Source organism: Ruditapes philippinarum, unplaced genomic scaffold (assembly GCF_026571515.1).
Source record: "Ruditapes philippinarum isolate M1 unplaced genomic scaffold, ASM2657151v2 ctg4518_1_1_1_1, whole genome shotgun sequence".
NCBI classification, from domain to species: domain Eukaryota; kingdom Metazoa; phylum Mollusca; class Bivalvia; order Venerida; family Veneridae; genus Ruditapes; species Ruditapes philippinarum.
The window spans coordinates 10,973-33,426 of NW_026861253.1; the positions used below are offsets into that span (position 1 = coordinate 10,973).

Here is a 22,454-nt window from a genome sequence, read left to right on the forward strand (position 1 = left end):
ACATTTTTTTAAGTCAGTACTGCAATTCTTGCAAACTTTTGTTTTTCTAATATATTAGAAATCATAAAGCACATTCTGCAAGTATTTCACTCTTTCCATGGCCATTAAAGTTACTTAATTAGTTAACGGAGGAGACAAAAATGAAGGAGAAAAAGAAAATATAGGATCTAAGACCGCGTCTTTATTTTCGTGAATTGTATCAGTTTTGATTATAGTCAATGGGTGATCGTAGTATAGATTCTTTACCGATTTATACACATTTCAAAACATCATGTTTATGTAATATATTGGCATCATCTCAGTATCTCAAAATGTGTATGTAAGTTTCGCCCATTACTTTCAATTCATATCGCTCTGAATTCCTTTCTTCACAATTGTTTGATTAAAATCAATATGAACTGTTTTGTATTGTTGGTGGACATTCATATTTCCTTACTCGTTACCGTTTAATTAATATGTGGGCAAAATATGAAAAGTTACAAATTCAAACTATAGTACCATAAGCTATCTTTATTTACCTATTGTGTTTCTTCCTGTCGTTTTGTATTGAATGTTCAAAAAGATTTTAATTAAGTGAAACTAAAATGAGTATGACCCCGACGTGATTCGAACACGCAACCTTCTGATCTGGAATCAGACGCGCTACCGTTGCGCCACGGAGTCTACATATACAAAACAATGTTTATTTAACAGGTCTATCATCTATCTACCGTTATGTGTATATATTTATCAGTCTTATCAGCATTGTAGAATGTAACTTTGTGAATTTGACGACATGATCTACGCTATGATACTTATTTGCAATAAACACATATACATTTCTGTGTAACTAATACCGTGATGAGGCGACCTGTATCAATCTAAAACAAGAACCTGCAGAATGTTACTGGTGTCATTTAATGATGGAAGCATTATAACTTTTATTGAAACGGAACCATCCCTTAATGAATTAACTTAATCAAATAAGAGAAAATTAAATAAATTAGAATACAATAACAGTCTACCGAAATAATAGACAGTCCATGCACAAGTTACTCGGAATCTAACTAAAGTTACATATAATTTATTGCATAACTTGTCACAGAATGAAACAAAATACTTATACAGTAGTAATGACTTTCTTTAACGCATTTCATGTGTAAAAATAGCTATAACAACAATTTTACATTACATGTTAAGTTTCGCTACAAGATGTCTGATTAATAATTTGTAAAGGCATTAACATTTGTTGAATTACGATTGTATTGTTAAATATAAGTGCTTACGTTATAGACGCACAAAATGTTTTAATTAATGTTTTAACCTTTCTGAACAAAGACGATCACTAAGCGTCTCTACAAACTTTTAACATTAGCTTTTAAGTATGTAGGAATACAATGTCATGTTGTGATAAAAAGATAAGTACAACACAGGCAAACACATAATCACAGTGGAAGCCTCTAGATATCAGACGTCGTGGGAAGAGCGGCAAACTACTTTGCTTAATGATACATCTACTCCAGCATGGTGTCCAAACATAGAATTTGTGACACATATGGAAATACATTGATTTTCACCATTATTATGTATGTTTTGTTTATATGTTTCTGTGAAATGCAACCCTAGGTACTACCTAAATTTTGCGCATTGCAAGAAACCAATAAAAACTCAAATGGCGAACTCAATATGAACTGCATTGAACATGTGTATACTTCTATTCGTGACCATAATAATCGTCATTAATACTTGTAAATGCATTCTGATAAGATCCCGAGTACAGGGACTGAAGGAGACTTAAAAAATGAGAACAAATATTATCCAGGCTATGCAACGTACAAATATCGCAGCACCGTACATAACCCAGCCACACTAGAATGGTACTCAGAAGGTACCGAATTAAACCAGAATAAAGAGGGGCGGTGAAGGGGAGTATATTATTAGTGAAATGATAAGAACTGAAAGGGCCGATACGAAATTTAAAGGGGCAAGATCGTTTCGATAAAAAGATTATCTTTAGTCAAAGATTCAAGACTTTAATTAAATCATTCTTCTGAGAAAACTTCATCCGCTCTTTGGATATTGAAGGAGTCATAACATAGGCGCCATGCATAATTTAGAACGATTTCCTTCAACCGGATGAAGTTCAAAGTGAAAAAATGAACAAAGGGAAATAACTCCAATTGTCTCTTTTGGCCTTAAGATAATTTTTGAGTCTTAGGACCTTTTATGAAATGCAACCCAATGTAAATCTAACATTGCAAGTAACAAATAGAAAGACTCGGCATGAATCGCATTGTTCATATATTTCTTTCTTTTCGTGACCATCATAACCATCATTAAAGCTATTTGATATTTACAGAATTATATAGAATATTGAAAAATAAAATGTTTAATGGTTGCGTTCATTGAGCGCCGCCTTCCCTTGTTGATCTTGTTTATCATATATTTTGGCAGTAAGAAAAAAATTTCTGTAAAATGGGTCAAACCGTTCAGGCCGTAATTATTAGGCTATCCAATCTTCTACCAGAAGTTCGAACTACCAACTAGGTAGTCGGGGATTTACACGCATAACCAATTGAATCCCCCGGTCGACGTAGGGCGACGGGGTGATACCATTTGGTAAAATTCGTCTATCTGTTAGTTTTTTGTGAAAAATTATTTTCTGTTTTTAGAGAAAAACATGTGAAATTCGAATAACCAACTACCTTTGACTTTGGGATTCACGCTAATAATCAGCTGTGTTGAAAACACACATCATTCTTGTTACATATCCGTTTTTTCCGGAAAATTTCTTTCTATTTCGAGTGGAAAACATGCAATGTTCGAATTACCAACTACCTTCTACCAACTACCCAATACGACCCAGTAACCAGAACCAGTGGCAAGGAGCCCAGGCGGACCCCAAACAAACCGATATGCCTAATTTTATTTGTCATGTTTACGCACGGAAATCTAACGGCAACCCAATCGATAGTTTGGACTGATATTTACTGCTTAAACCTGAAAGTAACTTGATTTAATGTGAATAGATAGATTGGATGGATGGATGGATGGATGGAAGGAAGGATAGATAGATTTTAGTATTATGCAATAACATGGTAAAACATATCCAATATATGATAAAACAATGAATTTACGTATAAGAAATGCACCATATCAAATACATCATACCATGGATAACACAAGAAAGAAAACTTAATCTCTAATTACTATTGTGGTCCTTAGATACTGGTTTTGACAAAGAGAGGCATGATAATGCCTATCACAGTTTAAATTGAAGAAAGACAATGATATGCATAAAACATTCAAATTAAAATAAATAAATCAAAAAAATAAATATTAAGACTTGAGGATAGACAACATTCAAAGAGGGTCAGTTTATCGTGATTTCTATGTTTACTGCTTTTTGATGTTTATAGCGATAATGTCCTCCACAAATGTGGCATATTTCATAAAAGCTTAGTGTAGGATATAATAATAATATAATAATAAATACCACATTTATATAGCGCCCTTTTCATTAAAATGTTCAAAGGCGCTTTACATCAATCATATATGTCTAAAACAATATAAATGAACAGGATTATGAACATTAAAAATATTTTGCATTAACTAATTAAAAGTATAAATTATGGAATTATTTTTACATATTAATACAATATAACTTAAAGATCCTTAAAACTCACTTTACAATATTATTGTCATACATTAAAATTGTCTTCAATATATAAATGTGTAAGAAATAATGTGCCTTTTAACATAAACTCATAAATAAATATTAAAAGCTACTTTAAATGCATATTTGATGATTTTCATTGTTTTGTTGTCATACTTTACAACAGAAAATATATGAACGATTGATAAAAGAATGAATACAGCGACATCAGACTAAAAGAATATTGAACCTAACGAACCTGGATAGCATGAGTACTGCTACACCAAGGTCCAGTACCGAGGGAGTCAGATACCTCCCCACAGCGCATGCAGACCCCCAGGATGACATCACTACTATCACCACAGGAGGAAAGGGCCACGCCCCACACCTTAACACTAAATATTCTTGAAATCTGACCCCTCTGCATTCACGAGCCATATATTATATAACACATGTAAATTATTATGATAAATCAATGTTAGTTTTTTTTTTTTGATTTAAAATAAGAAATATTCTGTGCTTAAAAATGCTAGCAATGGATTTATAATAATAGATAAAGATCTTGCTAAATCATCGTTATAAAACAATAGAAATACTAAATTGATTTTAAAAATTGTTTGTTTAAAAAAAAACAAAAAAAAAAACTTTTTTAATAAAAACTAATATTCAAATAACAGATACTTCGTATTCACTGTTTATAAAATTCATTCATAACAGTCACTGATTATTTTCCATAAGCTAAATTGAAGTAGTGTGTTTTAAGATGTTTTTTTAAAACTTTCTACTGTGTTACAGTTTTTTAGATGACTTGGTAGTGAATTCCATAGCTTAGGAGCTGATGCCGAAAAACTCCTTTCACCAAATTTCAGTTTAGTTTTTGGTTGCACTAATCGTACAGGTGCATTTGAAGAGCGCAGATTTCGGGAAGTGGAATAAACTTGAATCATTTCCTGCATATATGATGGAGATTGTTGTTTCAGTGACTTGAAAGTATGTAATAAGATCTTGTAATTCACTCTATATTCGATTGGCAGCCAATGAAGATCTTTCATCACTGGTGTAATATGATCTTTCCTAGATGTACGTTTAATCACACGGGCTGAAGTATTTTGAACAAGTTGAAGTTTTTTCATGGTTTGTTGAGGTATACCATATAGAAAAGCATTGCAATAATCCAGTCTTGATGTCACGAGAGAGTTAACGAGTGTTTTTGTAGCTTCTTCGTTGATATATTTTCGAATACGTCCTATCTTACTTATTTGGGCATACGAAGATCTGCACACGGAGCTAACATGATGTTCCATATTAACCCTTGAATCAAGGAATGCACCCAAATTCCTTACACTTTGATGACTGTTTGATTTCAGCTTGGTCCACATTGACAGTTATATTTTTTCACTGAGTCTGTATTGCTACCCGACGAAAAGACTATAAGTTCTGTTTGTCTGAATTCAGTTTGAGAATGTTGCTGTTCATCCAGAATGTTATTTCTTTTAAGCAGTTTGAGACAGAATCAAGTACAAGTTCAGTTTTTGGTGTTGTCCAACGGTTTGAAAGAAATGTATATTTTGAGAATCGTCAGCATAAAAGTGACATTGCAGACCATGTTTTCGACAAATTTCGCCGACAGGTTTTGTGAAAAGTATGTAAAATTTTGGTCCTAAAACAGAGCCCTGAGGGACACTGTATGTCATATGCACAGGGTCAGATAGTTCTCCATCAATACAAACAGTCTGATAGCGACCACTGAGATAAGATCTACACCAAGCGAGCACTTTTCCAGTAAAACCAAAGTCACATTCGAGTCGATTAAGAAGAGTGTTGTGGTTCAATCGTGTCAAAGGCAGCAGATAAATCGAGCATTACTAATATTGTAACTTCGCCTTTGTCAAGAGATTGGAGAATGTCATTTTGCACTTTGATAAGTGCAGTTTCTGTGGAATGAAATTTCCTGTATGCAGATTGATTTGGTTCATGTAGATTGTTAGTGTTGAGAAACATATCAAACTGACAGTCAGCCGCAGATTCTAGAAGTTTTGAGTCATATGTTTCATTAGCAACTGGTCTAAAGTTTTTCATAATTTCTTGATCCAAATTGTCTTTCTTTAATAGTGGTCTGATTATCGAAGTCTTATTGCGTGGAGGTACGTCGGCGGTGTAAAATGATAAGTTGAACATGTGCGTTAGATATGGTGATACTTCAAGTTTGCATTCTTTTAGGAGCCAAGTCGGTATCGGATCTAGTTCACATGATTTAGTAGATGACTTTGATATGAGTTTAAGAACTTGCTCTTCTGTAATAACTTCAAATTCACTGAATGTTTCTTTAGGCTTTTGTATTTGAGTTGAATTAGATTCATTTGTTATATTACATTCATTTTTAGATGCTATGTCAGATCTGATTTTTTCAATTTTGTTTTCAAAGAAATCACTAAAATCTTGAGCTAGTTCTTTAGCAGAAGTGTGTGATGGGAGCTTAACTTCAGGTTTGTTTCCGAGGAGATGATTTGTTACTTTGAAAATTTGTTTTTGATCATTACCACACGATTTTATTTTGTCTTTGTAATATGTTTCACGAGATCTTTCAATTACATCATTTACAACTAAGCACTGACTTCTGTATATTTCATGATCTACAGTTAATTTTGATTCCTGCCATTTTCTTTCAAGTTTACGTTTAATGTGTTTCTCGTCATGTATTTCTTGATTGAACCACGGGCATTGGGGTCTGAGAACAATTGTTTTTGTTTTGGATACAATTCAAGATTAAAACTTAATATATATTTAAATTGATAATATTTGACTTTAAATAATTTTAAGATCAAAATTATACATCAAAGTGATTGCAGACTCTCACAAGCAAATACATGTATTACTAGTACAAAATTTATTAATTGAATAATTTCAACGTCTTATGACATTTTTAGTTTGACAGTATGATATTTTAACTTTTAATATGATAAACAAGATCAACAAGGAAAGGCGGCGTTCAATGAACGCAACCCCCACATGACCCAGCAACAAGAACCAATGGCAAGGAGCCCAGGGGGACCCCGAACAAAAACAGGACAGGGCAAAGACAGAGCACGGACAGGTTAATCATTAAATGATAATTAATTTGTAACTGATTAGGAATTTAAAGAAAATAAAAATAGGCCCACAAAGGGGAGGGGACAGGAGACCGGGGGGAGGGGGTGGGGAGTAATCAAAGAAATAAAAACTAGAGGCAATGGGGAAGATACTTACCGTAGACGAGAAAACAACAAGGGACACAAGCATCATTTTCTGCTCACCCATTACGCGATATACACGCCTTTCCACTCCCCTTTTTTGTTGTCTCAAATGGTAAACCTACAGACATGATAGAACTGGTAATAATATTTTCGGAATTAATGTTCCTTTAAATGAAGGTATAGACCAATAATATGTTTGCAAAATTTCAGATCAATGCCTACTCCAGTTTTCGAAAATGGTGATTGTAATAGTGAGTTACAATAGTTACAACGCTTTTCACTCAATTGGGCTAAAAAATAGTACAAAAAACAACATTTTCAAAATCATTTCTGGGTATATTTGTTTTGATTATTTCATGCATATTTTTCTGTAAAGCTGACCTTGTTGATCAATAAAAAACCTTTTTTAGACTATTGGACCTCAGTGGAGTTTCTCCAGAAGAAAAATATGTTATTTAATTGTGCACAGAACACAGCAAACAATTGAATTTAAAACATAATGAAGAATGGATGAAACACAAAAGCAATTGAGTATTTGATAGAACCGATGGCTTTTTGAAGTTGAAATGTCATGCATGTGCCAACTTGATGTTTGGATACAATTTTAATTAAATTATAGTGTCAATAATTGTCGTTAAATGAGATTTAAGTCAAAAGATTGCAGTTGATTTGCTGTCAGGTTATCTTCATTACTTTTCGGTAATTCTTTAAATTTCATACCGTTTTTGAACACAATAAAAAAGAAGCGTTACACATCTTAAAGAAAGTAAGAGTCAACTTGATAATGCATAATATTTCAACTTTTTAATTTTCATCCATTTCTGGGAGGACCTCCTCTAAATTCTTAATGAAAAAAATAAAAAATTCTACAAAACAACAATGTTGCTTCCAAATTATATGTTGGGCCATGTTTTAACATGGAAACGCGATTTTGGGTAATTTCAGGGTATTTTCATCATTTTCTGCTCACCCATTACGCGATATACACGCCTTTCCACTCCCCTTTTTTGTTGTCTCAAATGGTAAAAAAATGCCTTATTTATGCCCCCAACACTTGTTTTCTGTTTGAGATTTGTTGTTTAAAACAGTGACCACTTTTTGGCGCCGCCCCCTTGTCCAAAAGATACATCAGGGGGTTGCCCCTTCTGTTTGGTGGGGGGGGGGGTTGAAGGGGGCAGTAGTCCCCCTCATCGCAAAGATAATTTTAGACTTGTGAGAGGCTATAAATAACCCCAGCCCAATCATAAGATAACATGTAACCAACTCTGAAAAGCATTTGGCTCTATCTCAATCTATTGAGAAGTTGCAACACTTTGAAATCAAATTTGATGGAAAAAATCAACGCAAAATAGTGATCTTTGGCAATTTTGGGATATCCCCTCGTTGCCATGGTGACAGGAAATTTAAGACTGAGTATGTTGTTACAAAGGCAATTGTCCAGTCAACATTTGTGCCAAGTTTGATTAGTATTGAAGCAGTTTTTATAGTTTTATAACAATTTGAACTTGTAATGGGAGCCTTTTCAATGAAAATAGCCATTTTTCACAAAATGCTTATACAGTAATGGGTTAAAGTGTTAATTTTTATCAAGATTATACTTGATGCAACGTCAAATAAAGAGCAAAGAGTTAATGAAGATTACAATTGAGTTGAATCAGTGACTTTGTATAGTAAAACAAACGAGAAATAACGACTGCTGAACCTCGGTACGTTCATCGGCATGTAGTCAAACAGTATCCAGCCTATGCCTATTTCTGTGCCAAATATTATGACAAATCTTGAATTTATCGATCACTCCTCGTAGTTTATCAAATTGTCACAGTTTGTTATTTGAATTGTAGCGTTAAAATCATAAAATTTGTCGGAAGAAAATGAGCATTGATCAGCTGACACGTTATTTGGTGTTTGAATAAATGGGTTATGTGAATTGTCACTGCTAGCTAATTAAGCAATTACAGTTTAAATAATTAAACAGTGATTAAATAATTATTTCCCAATCCCGGGAGAAATTATGTGGAAAATAATCAAGAAATATGGAATGCTGATGGACTATATCATCAAATTTATTTAAATTTCTAGAATAACATTATGATTGATGACAATCAGTTGACGATTAAAATTCATACATGCAAAAAAGCGTTAAAAATAAACTTTGAATGTATTCAAAAATAAAAAGAAATACAGAATGATGATCCAAAAAGAACGTCATAAACGGAAAAATTGAACATGTTACAGATTATTATCAAAAACAAATATTATTAAAGTTTTAGTGATTTGATAATAATGATTATAGCATTATACCTTACTGTTATATTCAAATATTATATATTATTTCTTAGTTTCAACAGCTATAGCAACATTTTGAAAATATTATATTTTTATGAATAGATTAATATATTAATGATACTACTATTTGAATAGTCACCATTTCAGACACCTACCATTTTTGATATAACGGCAAAATGACAAAATGTGACGCCGAAAGGACACTCGGAATATCTATGCTTAATTGTTGTTTTCTAACTCAACATCAATGGCTTATATGACGCTACTGATGATGATGATGATGATAATGATGATGATGATGATGATGATGAATACGACGATGACGGGTCTGTCAATATCTTTCTGTAACAGATGAATTAATTGGTTGCCTTGAAATAGTGTAATCCATATTGGGGAGTAGATTTGATTTTATGAAATGCAATTTATTGTTTTGTAACATGACTTCTGAATTATATATTTTCCGTATTAATTTATAAGTATTTGTAACAACAAACAAAAAGAGTGAAAGAAAACCCCTGAAATTAACACTACTGAGAAAAGTGAAACACTAAAAAATTGAGACAGGTTTTATTATTTTACATTCAAATTTGTAATTTTACATACATCAAAACAAGTTGTCATATTACACAGTAGTTTCCTTGTAATAATGTGTTGTATGTGCTCCACAAACATGTGCAATCTTGGCATTAACTTGGTCTTTTGTTACTTCTGTAACAGAGGCTGTGCTGAGCGTGCTCAAAAGTTTCAGCTGAAATAAAAAATATATAGATGCTTATAATAACAATGTAAATATATAGCAATAACAAAAATATTAATTATGTACCTCTTATAATCATAGTATTATAAAAAGTATTCTTAAAAAGAAAATACTACACTTAAAGTGGATTGGTCTACAATGGCTACAGTTTCAATATGTTATTTATGATAAATGTTGCAAAAATAAATAAACAAAAAACAACAACATAATAAAAAAACAACAGAACATTTATGATGAAAAAAATTGTTCCAGAACAATTTATTATTTGCTATATAGATATATGTAAAACAGGATAATGTATCTCACATTTATCAACAACTTTTTGTTCTAAATATTAAATAACTAAAAATCTAAATGGTATTAAAAACTTTCCAGTATAGACCAATTACTTTACAAATATCAGCACACAAACTAGATAACTTCAATGCATTGTATACTAGTTAACAGATATCCGGGCCAGAGTGTATATCATTTTCCATTAAATGCATTATTTTAATATATTGTTTGTATTTAGATCAGATGAAATTTGATTCATTAATTTATTTTTCGAATTTTCCGGAAAGTATATTTTCAGAAACAATTACAAAATAATTCACCGTTATTTATAATAAATTTTTGCTTTTACGTTTCATCAACTTCAGTAAATTTTCAAAATTTAAGAAGAACATTTTGTTAATTAGACATATCATACAAATCAATAAATAAAATGCCTAAAATAGTGTTTAATTATGACCCACTAACTTAGAAATTATTTGACGTAGTAATAAGCAACATTAGACATATGTAGTACTAGTGTCTGTAACAATATGTTTAATTATTGTAACAAAATGTACCTCAACAGCTCTGATACCGGCGTCAGTATGTATCGCAGCTCTCTCGGCATCTGACAATGTGAACATGTAACATAAATGTCCATTTACAACAACCATCATTTGCTGAAAAACGTCGAAATATTACATTTAATATTTTTATTATAAAGATCACAGTGAGACACTCTTGAAAATAGAATTATCGATACATAATGTATGTTTAATATTATCAAGTTAGGAAAGGAAAAGTCTATATAACACCTTTCTAACAGTATTGAATAGAAGAAAGCAGAATCCCTTAAGAGCCCCTTAAAGGCAAATTTAAAAATGTCAAACAAACAAAAAAATTTACTTTCGACACAATTTTTGTGAGCCAACTCAATTAAGAAATAAATAAAAATGAACAATTAAGGAGGACACAAAAGCGCTTAATTTTTACATGTTTTTATGTTGATTTATAATAAAATATTCCTGATAAACAAGTTGAGCATAATTCTTACCGAGTGTGGCTCGTATGCAAATTTAAAACTTTCATGCTCTTGGGGTTCATGTGTAGGTCCTGTACCATGTGGGTGATGAGTATGATGAGGTTTATGCGTAGTCGTCATGGACTGTAAAAAATAAATACAGTATTAGTAGTTATTTGAATGTTTGTTTATTTGATTTGGTTTTACATACCGACACAATAAAGGCCATATGGCGGCGATTTAGCTTTACTCGTGGAGGAAGACCTCAGGTGCCCTTCCGTGCATTATTTCAGGCACAAATGGGGACCTTAGTAGAACCACAAATGTTTTGTAAGCTAGCTGGAGTTAATGTAATAACAAATTATGTATAGTAATTTGAATAATAAATCATTAAACAAGAATTTAAGGGGAGAGGAGGGAAGAGTGTTGGTCCGTCGGTCAATCCATTTAATGGTTTCTGGATGATCACTCTTGAACGAGGCAATGGTTTTGATGATTTTGGTACCATTTTTTCCTCAGAGTTATACACCTTTTCTCCTATTTTGATAACAATTTAAACAAAAACCTAAAACATGGTTTCTATATGATAACTCCCTCTGGAGGTAATGGATTGTTAAATTTTACTAAGATATGGCCCTTTTTGTACCTCTTTAGTTGGGCAAAAAAATTATAATTATTATTCGTACACATATGTAACATCATACAATAAAGGTAAAATTCAAATTTCTTTTTAGAAAACTACTTTTTCACATATGTTTGGCGCCGTTTTCTCATATTCTAGTTTTGTTTCTTACAAAACTAACAAATTAATATGAAGTTCAGCATGATAACTCTTTTAATGAGGCAGTTGATTATTCTTATGTAACATAATAATGTGTAATACCATTAAAAATAAAAATGGTGATCAATTTTGGCTACAGACCTATATTTCTGATTGATTTTGTCTTAAATTTTGCAAAAAATAAAAACAGATTCCACATGAAAGCTCCTAAAATGGCAATGGTTTGAAACAATTTTAGTGATAAAAAATCACAGTTTTCAGATGAAAACTCGTTTAGCATGTGATGCAAATATAATAAAATCATTAAATGCATGTCAAGAGTACGAACTTATGTACAGACTAATTACAATGACTTTTCAAATACATATGACGTCTTTCCAATTTTTCTTGAAGGCTGAAATCAATTTTTCTGACCTTGAAATTAAATATTTTTGGTGCAGCCTTCATGTGGCCTTTGTGACCATTGTTGGTGCTATATGTCTATACAAGGTGGCATACTGGGGATAATTATCAATTTAAGCGATAACTCCTATTGAAAGAAGTGGCCATCATAGATGGGAATTGCAAATTCTTATAGTACATTACGTATAAAGGTTAAGTTGGGGATATAAATCACCCGAAGTGACCGCTCTAGTTTAATTTGTCTTCTGAAATATACCTCTATTTAACTGTTAACCATTTTGTTAAGCATAAGTCATTAAATGAGTGTTTAATGTACGTGTGTTATGCATACATGTTAAAATTTGTCAAACATAAGTTTTTGCTACATCAATGAACTTTGGTTGCGCCAATTGTAAATTTTGAATGAAATGATTAAATACAACCACAGAATATAAACTTTAAATGCATTGTATCAAATTGATGTAAGCTTGTCCAGAAGTGAAATATTTATGTACATGTATAATAATACTTGCCATAGCATATGCAACATAAAATAAGCCAATAATTACTGCACGGATCATGGTTATTCCAACAACTGCCCGGTACCAAGTAAAACTAAATTTCAGTGGCACTTGATTATATAGCAAAAATCTTATCCTCAAAAATGTGATATAACATTTAGTCACGATTAAAACTTGGCTCTAAAATTTACTTTGACCCCTTTAATCAGAAATAGACCACTTTAATCAGAAATTAATATAGCATTTTTATATGTTTATCTCTATAAGGAACGTGACATTTGGTTAAATTTTAACTAGATCGCTGAATGCCCAACCGACCAATCAAAATGTTTTGAGTAAAAATAGCTTGGAATGTTGGGAAAGGTAATGGGACTATTTGTAAATATTGAATTTGCTAATACCTCTTCATATGCATTTAATCTTTTAGATAAAATAAGTATACTGATTTCAGTGAAAAAGGATTATTATAACTTACCTCTATTCTTTCAAATATACTTTAAGTTTCAAGTTTATATCCATATTGCTTCAAGATATACAAAAAAATGAGATTTTATAATATTTTCTAAGTGAAAAGAGTCTTAATTATATCAAAATAAATATCAGAGTTATCAATGTTTACAACTTGAGCTGCACTGTAATGCTGTGGTTATATTTAAAGATTCAATTTCATATCAATACTGGTACAAGAAATAATTAAGAATAGGGTATTTCCAAATGGTGCATACTTATGTTAAACTACAAATCAAAGTTATCAAACTTGACACACGCAACTGCATTGTGAAATTGCCTTGATAATTTAAGTTTCAAGTTATAATCTCTACTGGGTCCTGATTACATCATATAAAGTAATTCAATTAATTACCTCCTGAGAGAGTTATCATCTAGAAATTATGATTTTTTTAACTTTTATCAAAATTAGGAAAAAGAGGGGGGGGGGTATTTTTTTGAACAGGACGGTACAAAGTGATTCCCACAAGATATGTCTGGTCTGGTGGTGGTATAAATATATTTTTCCACGCGTTCGTATCAAGTCAGTTCATTATCTGACAACGCTCCAAAAAGTTTCACATTTAAGTCCTTATCTTTATCCTCACACCCCTTACCTTATTAATTTAAACTGCAAAACACAGGTGATCGAGTTATAAGAAATAAAAAGAACATAGGTGTAGATATTATGCATTCAATCAATTTTGAAAGAAACAATAAATGTGTTTAAAAATAATATCTACCAAAAGTATTTAGTGTTTTAATTAAATCAATCGTAAAATGGCTTTTTATATATATATTTGTTTCCATAATAAATGATTTTACTTTGCTGGTAACATGTTGCAATTAATGCAGCAAATATTCAATTTACAATTCTAAAACACCCTTTATGAATGAAGTTATTTTCTGTATAGCGTTGCACTTTCGAGAGATTAGAGAAAAATTATTTTCTAAAACGACAAGAATCCAAACAGATATAAAATGTAAAACAATGTCAATGAACACGCAGAATTCAAATAAACGTAATGTATTTCAACAAAAAAGAAGTTTACACGGGAAATTGTAAGACATTTAAATTAAAAAATAATAAAACGGAAAAGATACTTTCAATGACATACTTTGCACTATAAATCACAAAGAAGTTTTCTAGATTTTATTTCAATGTACTTTTGTGAAATGCTTTATCTTAAATCAAATTATTCAAATAAATGGCCATAAAAAGGTTGTTGAAAAAAAGTTTCATAAATGGAACTTAAAATCTTGTTATAAATTTGCGTTTTTAATTCAAACAAACTTTTGACAGAGAACATACAAAGTTAATTTATTTCAAAATCACCTTTTGAACTAGATTTTAACTAAGTGTTTATTTTTCAACAATAAGCTTTTCCTTTAAAAATAATAAAGATTAGTTTAAAATGACAAAGGCTTTCTGTCGTAAATACAAATTAGCCATTTGTTTACATATGCTTCTGAATATATTTTAATATAACCAACTATCATTATCATAACGTTAATCATACTGTAAAAATAAACCCCAGCTTTTGGGCAGTAGGTCTATTCTCTTTTGAATTTTGATCTTTTTGTTCTTATCTTGTTCGCAAATTTTTCAATTGTTTGTTTTCGTTTACAGTAAATTTAAATAAATATTTTCCAAGGCAGTTTTAAATTTTAGTTTTCATGTTTATGATAAAGCATTATCATGACTTTTTTTACTTGAAACGGTAACTTTTTGAACTATATATCCTTACAAATGTTCGGAAAAAGTATAGAAATAAAGTAATCTAAATTCGTATTTGTATAATTATATTGGGTTATGTTTTTTTTTTTTTTTCATTTTTAAAAACTATTGTGACGTAACAAGTTCATTCAGTTACAGCAAACGCTAGAAGTTAAGACTCCCAAGTATGAAATGTAAGGAATAGAGGATATTGACTTAGTGTTAGCTTAGGTATGCCCATCCTCATGCCTTACTTCCGCTTTGAGGAGTATTCAAAAAGGCTAGAACGTCTGGTAAATACATTGAAACGTAGCGCCGTGGGTTCAAACTTTTTCTTTTGTTATTGTTTCTGTATATCTCATATTCCTTTTTGGAAGGAAACATGTGTTTAATTTAATTAAGTAATATAAATAGGTATTTATTGGCTAAATAATGCTTAATCTAATATTCTAACACTATCGGAATTTTTTCTATATAGACAAAGAAGGCCGGAAGCGTGCATTATTCTACAACAATGCACTCGCCGTTCTTATTATCTCCCTGTGTATTTTCACATTGAAGGCGCCATTTTGTTTAAAAAATCTGATAAATTAAAACAATTTTTGTCGAATTTTGTTGTGAAAACTATCTAGAATGAAAGAAAATGGTCTAACTAAGAAAATTAATTCGAACACCAATATCTTTAATTCAGTCGTTAACGCTGTACAGACGTTTAAAGTGTTGTTTACGTGACGTCACAATGTAGAGCCAAACAGCACGTGCAAAACAATCAAATCAAGTACGCTATTTTAATGTCGCAAACGCGTTTAGTTTTACATTTATTACACTTTTAATAATTTGTATTTCGCTTGGAAAATTATAAACTGAAATAAATAAACAAACAAAGTTGTATCAACGTTTTAAAAATTCGTTATTTTCAAAATGTTTCTACACACGGTAGATTTAACGACAGTTTTTTTCAACCCACTGGAACGGCCTCTAAAGAACGTTTCTATTGGAAACTCTGAGGCGAAAACAAATTCAACCACCAAACATAAAGTCCAACGTTATTATAATAATTATATTTTTTCTTGACGTGTTAGAATGGAAATAGATATCAATTCTTCGTGCATTATTGTATAATAATGCACGTTTTTCGTTCAAATGCTTTGTAATTAATCACTCAGGCCTATCGGCCTTCGTGATTATATTACTACGCATTTGAACTCAAACCGTGCATTATTCTACAACAATGCAATCAGAATTGATATCTATTTCCTAAACAAGTAATAGTATGGTGCCTAATATGTGCAATAAAATCAAAACTAGGTGGTTAAAGTATTTTATATTTTACAAGATCAACCAATATACTTTTGAGAACATTTAGGAAAACTTTTCAGTGATACAAGTAAATTTAAGAATCTTTTTAATTAGGCTTTCAAAGTTGGAAACGAACAAGTGTTAAAATTGGTGGAGTAGGAAGTACAGAGTGGTGATTATTTACCTCCAAGCAATTGTCACGGAATATATATTTGTATAAACTGACTGAAAACAACAAAAATGTTTGTTTTTGAAGGTTTTTAAATGAATAAATTTAAAAAAAAACAACAAAAAAAACCCCCCAAAAAACAAGATATAAATAACTTATACCAGAAATTCTTCAGAAGCGCAAAATGAGCCTAAAAATAATCAAAATGCTTTTCAATATTCTTTATCCCCCCCCCCTTTACATAAATACTCACACAAACATCCATTTATGGTCATTATTTATACACAACTGATGATTCTATTTTTACAAAGTTATGATGCATGCTTAAACTCTATACTCTGCATGTTTTAGGTTGGGGGAAAAGACTTTTAAAACATGTATTCTATATTAATCTGTATACATGTAAACTGTGCGAAGCCTACACATCCCTCATCAACCAATTGGGCACAACATTTTTCTAATATCAGTAAAATGATTGATTTTTTTAACAATAGCAGGGTTCTTTTATGTAATGATACATGCCAAATAGCTATGATCTGGGATTTGTAACTTTACATAAGAATATGTACATTAAAATAAGCTTTTTTCTATCTATGTGACCCCTGGGGCAGGGCCGATATTGACCCCATGAGCATGATTTATAAATTTTTGTAGATGTCAATTAGGTAAAATATATTAGCTTTGACATAAATGTAATATTTTTTGGGCATATGAAAATGTTTTCTTATTACTTCCCTTGATTTAAAGCTTTTACAATTCATCAATTCAAACATGCAGTGGTAGTCATGGGCTACACTTTCTGCAACTTATTATGTTGCTATTTCTTCCTTTGAAGATATGTTTTATAATATATAATAAAACAGGTAAGTCACTTTACATCAGCCCATATCAATTTGAAAAAGACTGCCCACAATATGACAAAACAGACGCATTGTAAAACTGCCGCTGGGATACTTCAGACATCAATCATTCCAAGAATTTTCTACATTGCCTTTAAAAATGTAAAAAATGGAAACTTTATATGCATCATTTACAACTAATTGTTATTTAGTGAATTTACATATTTTAAGTAACATCAGTTTCAATTAATAAGATTTTATTATTTCAAAATAATCAAATTATATAAATCTTGAATTTCCTTAATAATTTTAATGTAAACAGAAAAAAATCTTAAAATATTAAGTTTGATAAAAACAACATTAAGATATAAAGTTTGGGAAATAAAGGGAGGTAACATATTTATATTGAGGAAACATATTAATATATTCAAACATTGTAATCTCCCTTTGTACATATTGAAATATTCACATATATGAGCCAGTGTGAGCTTTACCTTCAGCCCAGGTAGTGGTAGTCCAAAACTGATACAAAATGAATAAGTGTGCCCTTCACAATTACATGAAGGGCGGACAACAAGGTGAATAACAATATACGCCGGCATATAATAAAGACCGTTTGAAGTGAAAAGAACAATTTACCATTGACGCGCATATAGCACAACGCTTACATTTAACACGTCTTAACACTATGTTAATACAACGCAAATGACCTCACGTCAAAGTATATGCATGGCCTTGCAATACCATTTTACTGACAATCAAAGCGGCACGGGTATATGTTCGTGCGTTGCGTGACAGAAAATATACATTTCACCAAGATATAGTTGTAAGGTTTAACGACAATTTTTTTTCTATTTTACTTCTACGAAAATGAATTTAGTTCATCTTAACGTAATGTAAAAGTTTAAAAGAAACATGATTTTATACGTATTTAGACGTATTGGACAAAGACAACATAATGTATTGCTAGCGTGACAATAGCTCTATTTCCCACCGAATTTTCTTTCTCGAACAGCGACTGTATCGCGTGTTCCGCTAAGTGGTACCAATTTGTCTTGAACGCTTTAAAACTAGTAGGTGCAACCTCACCATAAAATGTAGGTACAAATGATGGTTAAACTCTGGAATATGCTGTATCATTTAAAAATTAAGCATTTGAGTAGAATTTTTATTTCATAAATAATGCCGCAAAAATATTTTCTTAAAATGTTACAAATAATCAAAATGAAATTGCTTTAAAAGAGTACGAGTATGCTATAGTCACATTAGGATCTATACACAAATGGAAACTACTCTGATCTTTGACAAGGATAACAGAAACATTTTATTCCAAATAAATTGTACATGTATTAATTGAAAGAACGCTACTATTTATCTGGTCATTTTTCTTTCGGAAACATGGAAGTTCAAATTTATTTATGAAGTTTTATGCCAAACCTTTGCCCCAACACAAATAATACTAGTACATGTAAACAATAAGCTTTTGATTTGAGTGGTTCGAGAAGTCGGCTCAGAACTTCTTTTATCGGAAAGTTATCAGGACGGTTATAACTCTAGTTTTTATCGCTGCAGGCTTATCTTCGGACAAATCAAACAACATTGATACCAAGTGAATAGATTTGTCAAACGCTTTTTCCAGTACACAGACATATAACGTTTGCATGATATTGAATATATGAAGTGATATATTTTCATTGACTGTTACTATTTACTGATTGACAGAATTGTAGAGGAAAGCTGTATTGCAATTATTTTACTTTTACGATACAAATGACTTTAGCAACATTTAGATAAAAAAGTCATTTGACATTTCGCATATCTTTATTACTTCTGCCAACAGTGCCTCATTTTCAAGTTTGAATATGAAAGATTTCTTTCAGAATATGATTATTCGGTAATATGATTTAATTCTTTACCAAAGATCGTAAAAACTAAGAACTCACAAATGTATTTTGTTTTCGAAATCACGTTTAAGGCCCGTTTATTTCCAAGAGAAGAATACATACATGCATATGACAACTGCATCATTAACGTAGATAATAAAAAGCATATATGATTGTAACGTTGGTTAGGGAAAGTAGAAACCAGAATATTTCAGACATTAAATAAATTAAAGAAGCTCAATTATATAAGAAAAAAGAAATAGAGTAAATAAACTGCTTTGGTAATGTATATTTTTGAAATGCAACAAATATGTCATTTTTATAATCTGTTAAAATAAGTAATTTCTGGACTTTGTTTCTTTAATTTATTACTACTTGAAAATATATGAAGTCTTTAAATATATCAGGTTTTCTTAAGAGTGCAAAAAGGATGTAAAATTATAATACGTTATAGTAATCCTGTTTCTTTTAACCATTTGAATAGTTACTTTATAATAATTGTACTATTTGTCAGTTCTAAAGCATTTGCAGCATCGAAGTCATGTACATTCAGACAGAGAACAGCAATTGATTCAAGAACAAAGGACTTGCTAGTAATCGCTTATTGTTATCTTCGAGTGTGTACCGTATTCGTCCGGTCGCACCTACGAAAAATAACTTAGCTTGAATATTCTCAGAAGATATTAAGATATTTTGGGGTTTTCATAAATTTGATTTACAATCATTACCGTCCTTGAAATATTTAGAAAGATCTGGAAATATTTTCATTATTTCATCTTTATAATGCAGATAATTATAACTAGAGTCGTATACTATCTCATTCAGAATTGCTTTCAATTGAATCATTTGATCTACAAATGGTGTGGGGCTGTTTGAGTCTCGATTGTCAAGATGAATTGTTTCTGGAATTACAGAAGACAACCAGAAAGAGTTTACTGTTATTTTGTTAGATTTGTCTGGATTCTCTTTGTCAAACATTGCTGTCAGACGATCAAAACATTGTTTCAACGTTAATTTACTTGTTTCATGACTCGCCATTCCAAATATAAGTGTTTTCCATGTATAACTTGTAAAACTTTCATTCCTTTCTGGTAATGTAAGCTCAGATATAATACCTTCCAGTATTCCTGTATCTAAATGAATAGTTAAGTCAGACTTGTGGTCTAAATTTCCAAAACATTTCATTAATTTATAACAAATGAACCAGTTATGGTATATAGATTTTTTACATTTCCATATTTTCATTAAATTACTTTCATAATCCGATAATGACACCATAAAATTACGCGTTATGAACTCTTCCTTGGCTTCCCGAGTTTTTAAGTCGTCATTTCCCATGCTATAAACCCTCATAAGGAATAACTCTCTACTTTTAATAGGAACGAGGAAATAGTGGTCTGGTTTATGAATAAAGTGTTCCTCACATGGACAACCCTGAATAAAATCTGGAAGCGTTTTTGCAAAGTTTTCATCATATATTACTATAGTTGGCACAAGATCTACTGAAATGGATAAATCGCGTTTTGGAGATTTCCATCTTACTAGATTTTTCAGATGAAAAGCGGGACCTTGCATTCCATAATGTTCCTCTTTTCTGTCACTTTTGAAGTCCAAATATAAGCAGTTTTTGCCTCGACAAATAGGTTCTTTCTTACTTACTTTTAACAAAGCGCTTTTAAGCCATTTGAAATTCCGTTCCATAAAATAATAAGATGGTAGTAGGATTTTTTTTCCATTTTTACCTATGCATATCTTACGAAATCTCAGATCTCCCGGTTCAGCTGTGTACTTCGAAAGCGAAATATTGCTTTTATTCGAAGGAGGAAAGGGCTCTAAAATATCAGATGAGTAGGTGAAAGATATAACAAAGTCGAATTCATCGGGATTACATATTTTAGTTCCTTCAGCCATGCTTCCAACATCGAAAACATCTATGTTTGTTACACCTTCTGACTCTAGTTCCTCCATGTACGGAACAACGGCTTCAGTAACTATTCTTTTTACCATCTCTTTAGTTGCATCAATTATATCTGAAAGTTCAACAGACCACCGCGCTTCTGTACAAATATCTGTGTACAGGTGACCTAGAAAATCTTCAACATTGTCCTCTCCATTGAGTTTATGGTCTGCCATGTTTTCCCCTTAAAACATGAATTTAAATTAAAGATACACATTGCAAAAATAAGATTGAAATATTTGTAGAACTAGCCTTTCATTAATTTTGATGTAGCACAATTTCTCTAGTAAACCCGATATCTGATAAATGAAAGCAACTTCTGATCAAGAACAGAAAATTCTAAAAATCTGGAAACAAAGTGATCTAAACACTCATAGATTTACTTAATATATCAAAAAGTTATAAATTTTACAAAATGAATATGCTGAAAGTTGTTACACCGAACGTTTTCTAATAAATAGGCTGAATGTTATGGTTATGATCTGATAGCATTTTAATGACATTATATAGGTTTATACAAATGCAAATGCAGGTTTTTATCAGTATAATTATAACAAAAATGTTTTGTGTGTTAACGAGAAAATATCAAATTTCTACTATGACATCATTCCTTTGTTCTGACCGTACAGTACATGCGGGCGTCCTATATAATTGGTAGGTCCGTGTAACTCATTAATTTTAATGAAAGCAGCTTGAATTGCCACATGACTTTTGTCCAAATAGGGTTATTCTATATGAAAGCTTGGTCCAAATAAAATATATATTAAGTAAAATGTAACCTGTTATTGCTGAAGTAAATAGGAGGAATACATCTAACAGAATACCAAGAATAGATTGACTCAATACAACAATAACTACAAATTCTTACCTATACATACATTTAGCTGCATTTTTTTACCCTTTTCTACATTGTTTTTATATTTTTACTCATTTCCCTGTTTTTCCCCCTTATTTAAAAAATTTCAACTTCCCTGGTAAAGACAAACAAAAAAATTTAAACCAAGGAAAAAATCGAAAATATCATTTTTTTTTGCGAATCATCTTAAAAATTTTTTCCCAAAGACATTTAAAGCCAAAAAACTTCCCAACCGTGAAAAAGTTTTATAAAAAATTAAATTGATAAAACATTACAAAAAATTTTTTTCAAAACTAAATTTTTATTTCTAAAATCCCTTCTATAAAACCCCTCATTGTCTTGGTCTGTCTTCAAAAATCAAGAGAAAATTTTTACAAAA

The 22,454-nt window shown here is 31.0% G+C and overlaps 1 non-coding gene across 1 annotated transcript; it reads right to left on the reverse strand.

Annotated features, from left to right (window-relative positions):
* Positions 1 to 591: 591 nt before the first annotated feature.
* Trnaw-cca (transfer RNA tryptophan (anticodon CCA)) lies at positions 592 to 663 on the reverse strand. Its single transcript has one exon. It is a non-coding gene; the product is annotated as a tRNA-Trp (tRNA).
* Positions 664 to 22,454: the final 21,791 nt, after the last annotated feature.